This window comes from Hypanus sabinus, chromosome 8 (assembly GCF_030144855.1).
Source record: "Hypanus sabinus isolate sHypSab1 chromosome 8, sHypSab1.hap1, whole genome shotgun sequence".
In the NCBI taxonomy this organism is placed as follows: Eukaryota; Metazoa; Chordata; class Chondrichthyes; order Myliobatiformes; family Dasyatidae; genus Hypanus; species Hypanus sabinus.
In genome coordinates this window covers 139254057-139266488 of record NC_082713.1, presented here as the reverse complement: position 1 = coordinate 139266488, position 12432 = coordinate 139254057, and the positions used below count along the sequence as shown (strand labels likewise).

Here is a 12432-nt window from a genome sequence, read left to right as displayed (position 1 = left end):
AAAACCACATAGTTACAACATATAGGTACAACAGTGCAAACAATAGCATAATTGATAAAAAAAAAACAGACCATGGGTACAGTAAAAATAGTCCAAAGATGTTAAAAGACTATAAGTTCGAAAGAAACCACCACACAGTTTCCACGAGTCCTCAGGGTCCCGATAGACTTGTCATCCCATGCAGGCAGCAGAAGGGAATACCCCCGCTATGGACTTCCAAGGGCCACCGGATTCAGCCTCGCAGATGCAGCACACAATGAAAGCTCCGTCGAACCCAGCCTCGCAGACACAGCACACAGTGAAAGCGCCCCGACCGCAGCGAACTCCAAGTCTATTGAACCTCCGAGCCTCCGACCATCCCCTCCGGCACAGCTTCTCTGAGCACCATCCTCTGCCGAGCGTATTAAGACGCCCCTGCCAACGGCCACCGGCAATGCAACTCTGAGGACTGGGGGCCTGTTCTTCTCAGCAGAGTCCCGGACCTCACAGCAGCAGCAGCAACGAAGAGGGCCTTCCTGGAGATTTCCAGATGGTCCTCCCTGCTCCCACATCTGTTTTTCATCAGATTAGGATTGCGCACGGCACCCAGTTTAACAAATAACAGGTATCAGCTCCGGAGTGGCTGCTGCAAGCTGCATCACACCATCATCATTAACCTCTTTAACCGTATCTACAGTTGGCAGAGACAATCTCTCACCATGACAATCTCCCCAGCTTACAGAGGCACACCTTCTCTCTGTCTAACATTCTCTCCAGTTCAGAGAGATGCCGCCAGATCTGCTGAATACTTTTGACTTCTGTTACAGATGTTCAACAATTGTAGTATTTTGCTTTAGGATCATGTTGATGATGGATAAGGAAAGCAGGAAGGAGAATGATGTGTCATCTCCAGATGGCATCAGACACAATCTCCACTCGATAGGAGAGTGGTCCAGTTCTGTCCTTAATCTTTCCAAGTACCCACTTTTGATCATCTCTGTAGTCCCTCGTCAGGACTGCTTGTCCAGGAGTGAAACATCGAACCTCCTTGTTTGAGGAGCCTCAGTTTGCCCTGCATATTACTTCTGAGGTTAGGTTTGAGGAGATTCAAGCTTGAGCGCAAGGGATGACAGAGGAAGAGCAGAGCTGGTGAGTTGTTGGTTGTGGAGTGTGCTGCATTGTGATATGCAAGGAGGAAATTGTCTGGCTTCCGGGTCACTGTTATTATAGTGTGTTCTGCTGACATTGCTCACAGTGCGTTCTTCAGACACTGGACAAATCTTTCTGCCAAACCATTTGTAGCTGGGTGGTACAGTGCAGATGTAATATAAGGCCATTTGACATAGGAGTAGAATTACCCATCTGGCCCATCGAGTTTGCACCGCCATCCACTCATGGCTGTTCCTTTTCTCTATCTTCTCCACAACCCCAGTTCCCGGCCTTCTCCCCATAACCTTTGACGCCATGCCCAATCAAGAACCTAAAAATCTTTGCCTTAAATACACCCAACGTCCAACATCCCAGCTGCATGTGGCAACAAATTCCACAAATTCACCACCCATTGAGTAAAGAAATTTCTTCACATCTCTGTTTTAAATGGATGCCCTTCTATCCTGAGGCTGTATCCTCTTGTCCTAGACTCCCCCGCCCTGGGGAACATCCTAACCACATCTACTCTGTCTAGGCCTTTCAACATTCAAAAGCAATGAGATCCTCGATATCTGATGGATAGGGGAATCAAGGGATATGGGGACAAGGCAGGGACTGGGTATTGATAGTGAATGATCAGCCATGATCTCAGAATGGCGGTGCAGACTCGAGGGGCCGAATGGTCTACTTCTGCACCTATTGTCTATTGTCTTCCCCCATCATCCTTCTGAATTCCAGTGAGTATAGACCCAGAGCCATCAAACGCTCCTCGTATGATAACCTATTCATTCCTGGAATCATCCTTGTGAACCTCCCCTGGACCCTCTCCAATGCCACAACATCTTTTCTAAGATGAGAAGCCCAAAACTGTTCACAATACTCAAGGTGAGGCCGCACCAGTACCTTATAAAGCCTCAGCATCACATCCTTACTCTAGTATTCTCGACCTCTTGAAATGAATGCTAACATGGAATTTGCCTACCTCACCGCCAACTCAACCTGCAAGTTAACCTTCAGGATGTCCTACACAAGGACTCCCAATTCCCTCTGTATCTCAGATTCCTGGATTTTCTCCCCATTTAGAAAATAGTCCACACATTTATTTCTACTACCAAAGTGCATGACCATGTATTTTCCAACATTGTATTTCATTTGCCACTTTCTTGCCCATTCTCCTAGTCTAAGTCCTTCTGCATCCTGTTTCCTCAACACTACCTGCCCCTCCACCAATTTTCATATCATCTGCAAACTTGGCAACAAAGCCAACTATTCCATCATCTAAATCATTTATATACAGCATAAAAAGAAGTGGTCCCAACACCGACTCCTGCTGAACACCACTAGTCACTGGCAGCCAACCGGGAAAGGATCCTTTTATTCCAACTCGTTGCCTCCTACTAATCAGCCAATGCTCTAACCATGTTAGTAACTTTCCTGTAATACTATGGGTTCTTAACTTGGTAAGCAGCCTTATGTGTGGCACCTTGTCAAAGGTGCAACATCCACTGCATCCCCTTTATCTATCCTACTTGTAATCTCCTCAAAGAATTCCAACAGGTTCGTCAGGCAGGATTTTCCCTGAAGGAAACTAAGCTGACTTTGTACCATCTTGTCCTGTGTCACCAAGTACTCCATCACCTCATCCTTAACAGTTGACTCTAACATCTTCCCATTCACTGAGGTCAGGCTAACTGGTCTATAATTTCCTTTCTGCTGCCTTTCTCCTTTCTTAAAAAGTGAAGTAACATTTGCAGTTTTCCAGTCCTCTAGCACCATGCCAGAGTCCAATGATTTTTGAGAGATCACTTCTAATGCCACCACAATTTCTTTCAGAACCCTAGGGTGCAGTTCATCTGGTCCAGGTGACTTATGTACCTTTAGGTCTTTCAGCTTTTTGAGCACCTTCTTTCTTGTAATAGTAACTGCACCCACTTCTCTTCCTTCACACACTACAACATTAGGCATACTGCTAGTGTCTTGCACAGTGAAAACTGAGGCAAAATACTCATTTAGTTGAGCATCCATATTGACACTTCCTGTCAGATTGCTGACACATAGTAAGAACGGGCTCCCTCATCTCCACCCCTCTGTCCTTCAATACAGGAGCCCCTCAGGGCCGTGTACTAAGTCCTCTCCTTTACTCCCTGTATACCCATGACTGTGTAGCCACCCACAGCTCTATTCTGCTTTTTTAATTTGCTGATGACACTACATTGATTGGCCTTATCTCAAACAATAACTTGGTGGTCTACAGGGAAGAAGTTATCTCTCAGATACAGTGGTGTCAAGAAAACAACCCCTCCCTCAATGCTCAATGTCGCAAAAACAAAGGAGCTGGTTGTAGACTACAGGAGGAATGGAGACGGACTAACCCCTATTGACATCAATAGATCTGGGGTTAAGAGCATAAACAGCTTTATGCTCCTCGGCAACCACATCACTGAGGACCTCACGTGGTCTGTACACACCAGCTGTGTAGTGAAAAAGGCACAACAGTGTCTCTTTCACCTCAGACAATTGAGGAAGTTTGGTATGGGCCCCTAAATCCTAAGACATTTCTATAGGGGCACAATTGAGAGCATCCTGATTGGCTGCATCACTGCCTGGTATGGGACCTGTAGCTCCCTTATTTGTGGGACTGCAGAGAGTGGTGTAGACAGCCCAGTGCATCTGTAGTTGTGAACTTCCCATGATTCATGACACTTACAAGGACAGGTGTGCAAATAGGGCCCGTGGGATCATTGGGGACCCAAGAGACCCAATTACAATCTATTCCAGCTGCTACCTTCCAGAAAATGGTACCACAACCTAAAAGCCAGGACCAACAGGCTCCAGGACAGCTTCTTCCACCAGGCCATCAGACTGATTAACTCATGCTGATTTGAGTGTATTCTATGTTACATTGGCTGTTCTAGTTATTATAAATTACTATGATTACACATTGCACATTTAGATGGAGATGTAACGTATAGATTTTTACTGCTCATGTATGTATGTGAAGGATGCAAGAAATAAGGTCAATTCAATTCAACTCAATTCATCTCCTTGTCCTTCGTTATTATTTCTCCTGCCTCATTTTCTAGCAGTCCTGTGTCCACTCTCATCTCTCTTTTATTTTTAACATACTTGAAAAAACTTTTACTATCCACTTTGATATTATTTGTTAGCTCACTTTCATATTTCATCTTTTCTTTTTTAATGACTTTTAGTTGCTCTTTGGGTTTTAAAGACTTCCCAATCTTCTATTTCCTACTAATTTTTGCTTTGTTGTATGCCCTTTCTTTTGCTTTTACAATAGCTTTGACTTCCCTTGTCAGCCAAGCTTGTACTATTTTACCATTTGAGTATTGCTTCATTTTTGGAATACACATGTCCTGCACCTGCCTCATTTTTCCCAGAAACACACACCATTGCTGCTCTGCTGACATCCCTGCCAGCAGCTCCTTCCAATTTAACTCGGCCAACTCCTCTCTCTGTGCCTGTAACCCAGTCGCTATGGCATTCTCCCAGGAAGGTCATCCCCCACAAAAGTATCCAAAGAGGTATACTTGTTTTTGAGGGGAATGGTCACAGGGGTGCTCTGCTTTAACTGCCTATTTCCATTTCTCCTGACAGTCACCCGGCTACTTGTCTCCTGCCACTTCAAGGTGACTACTTCACTGTAACTTTGATCAATTATCTCTTCACTCCCCTGTACAAGCCAAAGCTCATCCAATCGCTACTCCAGATCCCCAACACGGTCTTCAAGGAGTTGCAGCCGGATGCACTTCACGCAGATGTAGTTCCCCAGGAGACTCTGGGTCTCCCAGTTCTCCAACATCCGGCATGAAGAGCACACGACAGCCATTTAAATGATACAGTAAGAGAGGGGAAAAAAAAAAGGAAATCTTAACAGAAGCTTTACACAGAGTCGACGCCTCCTCCAAGCCAAAGCCTGGTTTGAGCCAAAGCCTGTCGCTTCTACTCTCACTACTGGCCTCTTCCCGATAATGGCCGCCCTGACAATGGCTCTGTTGACGCTGCTGATAGGCCACATACAATGGACAAACGCTCTCCAAGCTCCCTTTTTAAATAACTGCCATTGACCAGCAAGAAATCCCTCTTGGTATAGCTCTGATGGCACCACTGATAGGCCATGTCCTACATCCTATTCCATTTATTTATTGACTGATACTGTTCTGCAGCACACTCTGGTCCATTGTCACTGACTCAGTGATCTGGAACACCAGTCCATGAGAAGAGGCTTCTCAACACATTAACAGTGTGCGAGGCTGTGGTGCAGACTATTGGGAACAGTTCTGGCCACTTTGTAGCTGCATCCACTGCTACCAAGAAATTTGGGCCCATGAATGGTCTGGCAGAATCCACATGAATCCTCTGCCAAGGCAATGCAGGCCTTTCCCAGGAATGGAGAGGTGCCGCCCTTGACATCTTCTGGATGTGTTGGCATGGCAAGCTGCTCAATCTGCTGATCGATCCCAGACCACCAGGCAAAGCTTTGAAACAATGCTTTCATTTTGACCACACTTAGATGACTGGCATGTAGATCCTCCAACAGTTCAGCTCTCAGCTTGGACGGTACAACAACTCTCAATCCCCACATAAGACAAGCCCCCTATCAAGGGGAAGTTCATCCCAGCACAGGTAAAAATGGGGGGCCTGGAATTTCTGTTGCACATTCCGGCTATGGGTTGCCATGTAGTCCTGAAACAGTGTGGGGTCTTTTCTGGTTTCCCTTTGGATCACCTCTGCCATAATAGGGGGACTTTTGATCTTCATTAGGGAGAATACGTGGATAGGAGTCTTCTCTTCTGTAAATTTTTCAGATATTCCCTTTTTCAAGGGTAAACTGGACAATCCATCAGCTTTCTCATGATTAATTATCTTCTTGAATTCAGCCTTGTAATTGTGTCCTCCAAGAAACAGAGCTGATCTGTGCTTTTGCTCTAGGTGGAACACTACTGTTGATTGAAAATAGTGATTGATGATCAGTAATGAGGGTAAACTCTCTCTCGTACAAGTACTGGTTGAAATGGTTTACACCTCAAATCAGTCTCAAATATCCTCTGTCAATCTGTGTGTAATTTTCCTCTGCAGTGGGAAGGGCATGTAATGCAAAGGCTATGGGAGTTCACTTCCATCACTCATATGTGACCTGACTTCACCTATGCCATAAGGCGACCAAGTCAAGCTTCACTGGGTGATGTGGCTCATAATGTGTGTGTACAGTATCTGATGTCACCATTTCCTTTCCCTTTTGGAAAGTCACCTCACACTGCTTTGTCCATTGCCATTTCTTCCCAATCTGTAATAATGAGTTCAAGGGATAGAACACAATAGCCAGGTTTGGCAGGAATCTGTTACAGTAACTGACAAAACCTAAGAAGGACCACACCTGTGCCATGTCCTTTGGCCTTGGATTTTCTCAGGACTCTTGAGTAATTCTTGTGCTGTGACCACCATAAATGATACTTGGTTTAAAGAATCTACACTTGTCGTGTCATGCTTAGATGCCATAATCTTCTAAAGGTAGGTAAAGAATTACTAGGTAGAGAAGAAAGTTTCAAAAGTTGAGGCAAGTAATGGGTAGGTCATGGCAGCTGAGATCAGCCCCGTGGTTTGTTCATCCTGCAGCATGTGGGAAATCAGGGATACTTCCAGTGTCCCTGACGACTATGTGTGCAGGAAGTGTGTCCAACTGCAGCTTCTGGCAGACCGCATTAAGCATCTGGAGCTGCGATTGGATTCATACTGAAGCATCCGCGATGCTGAGAAAGTCGTGAATAGCATGTTCAGTGAGTTGGCCACACCGCAGGTAAAGACTACGCAGGCAATAAGGAAAGGGGTGGCCACTAGACAGCGTAGCAGTAGGCAGGTAGTGCAGGAGTCCCCTGAGGTAATCTCCCTCCTAAACAGATATACTGCTTTGGATACTGTTGGGGGAGATATCTCATCAGGGGAAAGTAGTAGCAGCCGAGTTCATTGTACCATGGGTGGCTCTGCGGCACAGGAGGGAAGGAAAAGGAGTGGAAGAGCTATAGTGATAGGGGATTCAATTGTAAGGGGAATTGATAGGCACTTCTGCGGCCGCAAATGAAACTCCAGGATGGTATGTTGCCTCCCTGGTGCAAGGGTCAAGGATGTCTCTGAGCGGCTGCAGGACATTCTGGAATGGGACGGTGAACAGCCAGTGGTCGTGGTGCACATAGGTACCAACGATATAGGTAAAAAATGGGATGAGGTCCTACAAGGTGAATTTAGGGAGCTAGGAGGTAAACTAAAAAGTAGGACCACAAAGGTAATCATCTCTGGATTACTACCAGTGCCACGTGCTAGTCAGAGTAAAATAGGAGGATATTTCAGATGAATACGTGGCTTGAAAAATGGTGCAGGGGGGAGGGATTCAAATTTCTGGGGCATTGTAACCAGTTCTGGGGGAGGTGGGACCGGTATAAACAGGACGGTCTGCACCTGGACCGGACTGGAACCTATGTCCTAGGGCAGGGGTCAGCAACCCGCGGCTCCGGAGCCGCGTGTGACTCTTTCATCTCTGTGCTGCGGCTCCCTGTGGCTTTGGAAAATAAATGATGAGTATTTAATTAAAATGTATTTTATGTTAGTTTTTTAGTTTTTGAAATGTAATTCTAAATTTGAAGATTATGGTGATCTTGTACAATCTAAATAAAACGTGTTTTTTGTCGCTATTAATATACGTCACCACTGCCAATGCCTGACACTCGCCAGTGCGCGATTTCTTTAATTTTTCAATCCAAGGTAGGCGAACTATGGAGAATTCTAAAAAAAGAAAAGTGACTGAAGAAAACAGAACGTTTAATGATACGTGGGCAGATTCATTTGCTTTCAGTGCTGACGAGACTGGTTTACCGGTATGCTTAATATGCAATGAGAAACTAGCAAACAACAAACAGTCAAAAGTCGCAAGACATTTCCAGCAAACACGCAGCCTTTGCTCAAAAATATCCGAATGGAGATGAGAGAAAAAAAGCCGTTTCGGAGCTGATGCGGAAGGTTGAGCTGAGCAAAAATCATTTCAAGAGGTGGATGAAGTCTGGAAAATCAACTACATATGTCAGTTTTGCTGCCGCTCCTGAAATAGTCAGGCACAGGAAGCAGTTTACAGATGGTGAATATATAAAAGAATCTTTCATTAAGATTCAAAGAACATCTATTCACAGACTTTAGAAACGAGTGAAATTGTGCAGAAAATCAGGGATATGCCCCTCTCTGCAAAGACTGTCAAAGACAGAACCATAAAAATGGCAGAAGACATCACAAGACAGCAAATTAAAGACATCAATTCAGCTGTGGCCTACTCGATTGTCTGTGACGAGTCTGAAGACAAAGGTGATATTGAACAAATAGCGCTGTTCTGCCGGTATGTAAACTCTGCCTGGCCACAGGAAGAAATGATTGAGTTGATACCTCTAAAAGGCCAAACACGGGGAGAGGACATCTGTGAGGCTGTCTTGAATTGTTTAAGAGCCAAAGTAATAAAGACCACCCACCTGGTGTCAGTAGCTACTGATGGAGCACCAAGTATGACAGCAGCATACAAGGGATTTGTGGCTTTACTGCAGAAGTCACTGGGCAGAAAGCTGCTGACTTTTCACTGCATCTTGAATCAAGAGGCATTGTGCGCGCAAACATTTCCTCCGGAATGCACAGAAGTAATGGATGTTGTTATTCAGATTGTCAATAAAATAATGGCAAAAAGTTTAAATCACCGTCAATTCCATTTGTTACTGGACGAGCTGGAAAGCGCATATTCTGATCTCCTGCTGCACAACAAAGTCCGGTGGCTGTCAAGAGGGGAGGTGCTGAAACGCTTTGTCGCGTGTCTGGAAGTGAAAACTTTCCTGGGTAGCAAAGGGCTCACCTTTCCTGAGCTGGAACAGCCAGAGTGGCTGTAAAAGCTACACTTCATGGTAGACATGATAGCGCACCTGAACACCCTGAACACGCTGAACACAGCTCTTCAGGGGAAAGGACACACAGCCCTGCACATGTTGGAGGATGTTTTGGCATTCGAGCGCAAGTTGACAGTGCTTGCCAGAGATTTACAGAAAGGCACATTGTCTCACTTCCCCAATTTGAGAGAGTTCAAACAAGGTCATGACATGATAAATTCGGAGTATTTACATTCTGCAATCAGCGCAATGCAAGTATTGTTTGGGAAACGCTTCTGTGAGTTCAGAGAGGGAAAAAACACATTATCCTTCCCGGTCACTCCCCTAAGCATCGATCCATCCCTACTGAATACGACTGCATTAGCAGGTGTGAGTCAACCTGATCTTGAGATTGAACTGGCCGACATAGACGACAAAGACATATGGGTGTCCAAGTTTAGACGCTTGACAGCAGACCTTGAAGATGTTGCCCGTCAGAACACCGTTCTTGCTCAGAATCACAGATGGAGTGATATTGAAAACCTCCTCAAACCGGACAAACTTGTGTTCAAAACATAGAATGCTATCCCCGACATTTATGTAAACATTAAAAAGTATGTGCTTGGAGTCCTGTCAATCTTTGGATCCACATATGTATGTGAGCAGGTGTTCTCCAACATGAACTTTATTAAAAACAAACATCGTGCACGCCTCATAGATGACAGCCTGCGATCCTGTGTAAAGATGAAGGTGACGTCATACAGCCCTGATGTGCAGATGCTGTGCGCTGAGGTCCAGGAGCATAAATCCCATTAACCAAGTATGATAAATATTTTAATTGCCGATTATTTTACGTATATTCAAATGTTTTCATTGTTCAGTGAAATAGTACTTTTATTTTTCAGGTTGACAGCTGGCTGACGTTATTTTTGGTTTGCTGCTGGTGGACAATTTAAGTTCGGCGTTTTTCATAAATACAAGAAGGACTCAAATAGACATTGAGTATTTTACTTAAATGTAACCTGCAACCAACGTCTTTTTTTTCGGAGTTCAAAATGTTTTTGTTGCATGCAGAAATGTAGTTTTGTTTTCTCTGCAGGAGTTCATGGATTTCATAAATGCAACACATTATAGTTTGTTTATACATAGCATAAAGGCAAAACAAAAACGTTGTATGCAGTGTTATTTCATTTTAAATGTCAAACAGGTTTTGTGGCTCCCAGTGTTTTCTTTTCTGTGGGAAACAGGTCCAAATGGCTCTTTCAGTGGTTAAGGTTGCCAACCCCTGTCCTGGGGGAGCATTTGCTACTGCTGTTCAGGAGGCTTTAAACTAATGTGGCAGGGGGATGGGAACAAGTGCAGAGAGACAGAGGGGTATAAAATGAGGGTAGAAGCAAAAAGTAGTAAGGTGAAAAGTAAAAGTGGCAGGCAGGCAAATCCAGGGCAAAAAGCAAAAAGAGCCACTTTTCAACATAATTGTATAAGGGCTAAGAGTGTTGTAAAAACAAGCCTGAAGGCTTTGTGTGTCAATGCAAGGAGCATTCGTAACAAGGTGGATGAATTGAATGTGAAGATAGTTATTAATGAATATGATATAGCTGGGATCACAGAGACATGGCACCAGGGTGACCAAGGATGGGAGCTCAACATCCAGGGATATTCAGTATTCAGGAGGGATAGACAGGAAAGAAAAGGAGGTGGGGTAGCATTGCTGGTTAGAGAGGAGATTAACGCAATTGAAAGGAAGGACATTAGCCTGGAGGATGTGGAATCAATATGGGTAGAGCTGCATAACACTAAGGGGCAGAAAACACTGGTGAGAGTTGTGTACAGGCCACCTAACAGTAGTAGTGAGGTTGGGGATGGCATTAAACAGGAAATTAGAAATGCGTGCAATAAAGGAACAGTAGTTATAATGGGTGGCTTCAATCTACATATAGATTGGGTGAACCAAATTGGTAAGGATGCTGAGGAAGAGGATTTCTTGGAATGTATGCGGGATGGTTTTCTGAACCAACATGTCGAGGAACCAACTAGAGAGCAGGCCATTCTAGATTGGGTATTGAGCAATGAGGAAGGGTTAGTTAGCAATCTTGTTGTACGAGGCCCCTTGGGTAACAGTGACCATAATATGGTGGAATTCTTCATTAAGATGGAGAGTGACATAGTTAATTCAGAAACAAAGGTTCTTTAAGGGTAACTTTGAAGGTATGAGACGTGAATTAGCTAAGATAGACTGGCAAATGATACTTAAAGGGTTGACGGTGGATATGCAATGGCAAGCGTTTAAAGATTGCATGGATGAACTACAACAATTGTTCATCCCAGTTTGGCAAAAGAATAAACCAGAGAAGGTAGTGCACCCGTGGCTGACAAGGGAAATTAGGGATAGTATCAAGTCCAAAGAAAAAACATATAAATTAGCAAAAAAAAAAGCGGCACACCTGAGGACTGGGAGAAATTCAGAGACCAACAGAGGAGGCCAAAGGGCTTAATTAGGAAAGGGAAAAAAGATTATGAGAGAAAGCTGGCAGGGAACATAAAAACTGACTGTAAAAGCTTTTATAGATACGTGAAAAGAACAAGATTGGTCAAGACAAATGTAGGTCCTTTACAGTCAGAAACAGGTGAATTGATCATAGGGAACAAAGACATGGCAAACCAATTGAATAACTACTTTGCTTCTGTCTTCACTAAGGAGGACATAAATAATCTTCCCGAAATAGTAAGGGACCGAGGGTCTAGTGAGATGGAGGAACTGAGGGAAATACATGTTAGTAGGGAAGTGGTGTTAGGTAAATTGAAGGGATTAAAGGCAGATAAATCCTCAGGACCAGATGGTCAGCATCCCAGAGTGCTTAAGGAAGTAGCCCAAGAAATAGTAGATGCATTAGTGATAATTTTTCAAAACTCCTTAGATTCTGGATTAGAATAACTGAGGATTGGAGGGTGGCTAATGTAACCCCACTTTTTAAAAAAGGAGGGAGAGAGAAACCGGGGAATTATAGACCAGTTAGTCTGACATTGGTGGTGGGGAAAATGCTAGAGTCGATTATCAAAGATGTGATAACAGCACATTTGGAAAGAGGTGAAATCATCGGACAAAGTCAGCATGGATTTGTGAAAGGAAAATCATGTCTGACAAATCTTATAGAATTTTTTGAAGATGTAACTAGTAGAGTGGATAGGGGAGAGACAGTGGATGTGGTATATTTAGATTTTCAAAAGGCTTTTGACAAGGTCCCACACAGGAGATTAGTGTGCAAACTTAAAGCACATGGTATTGGGGGTATGGTATTGATGTGGATAGAGAATTGGTTGGCAGACAGGAAGCAAAGAGTGGGAGTAAACGGGACCTTTTCAGAATGGCAGGCAGTGACTAGTGGGGTACCACAAG

At 44.2% G+C, this 12432-nt stretch overlaps 1 protein-coding gene across 5 annotated transcripts in view; it reads right to left on the bottom strand.

Annotated features, from left to right (window-relative positions):
• LOC132398481 (protein bicaudal D homolog 1-like) overlaps positions 1–12432 on the bottom strand; it is a 241590-nt gene that overhangs the window by 73738 nt on the left and 155420 nt on the right. The window lies entirely within an intron of this gene.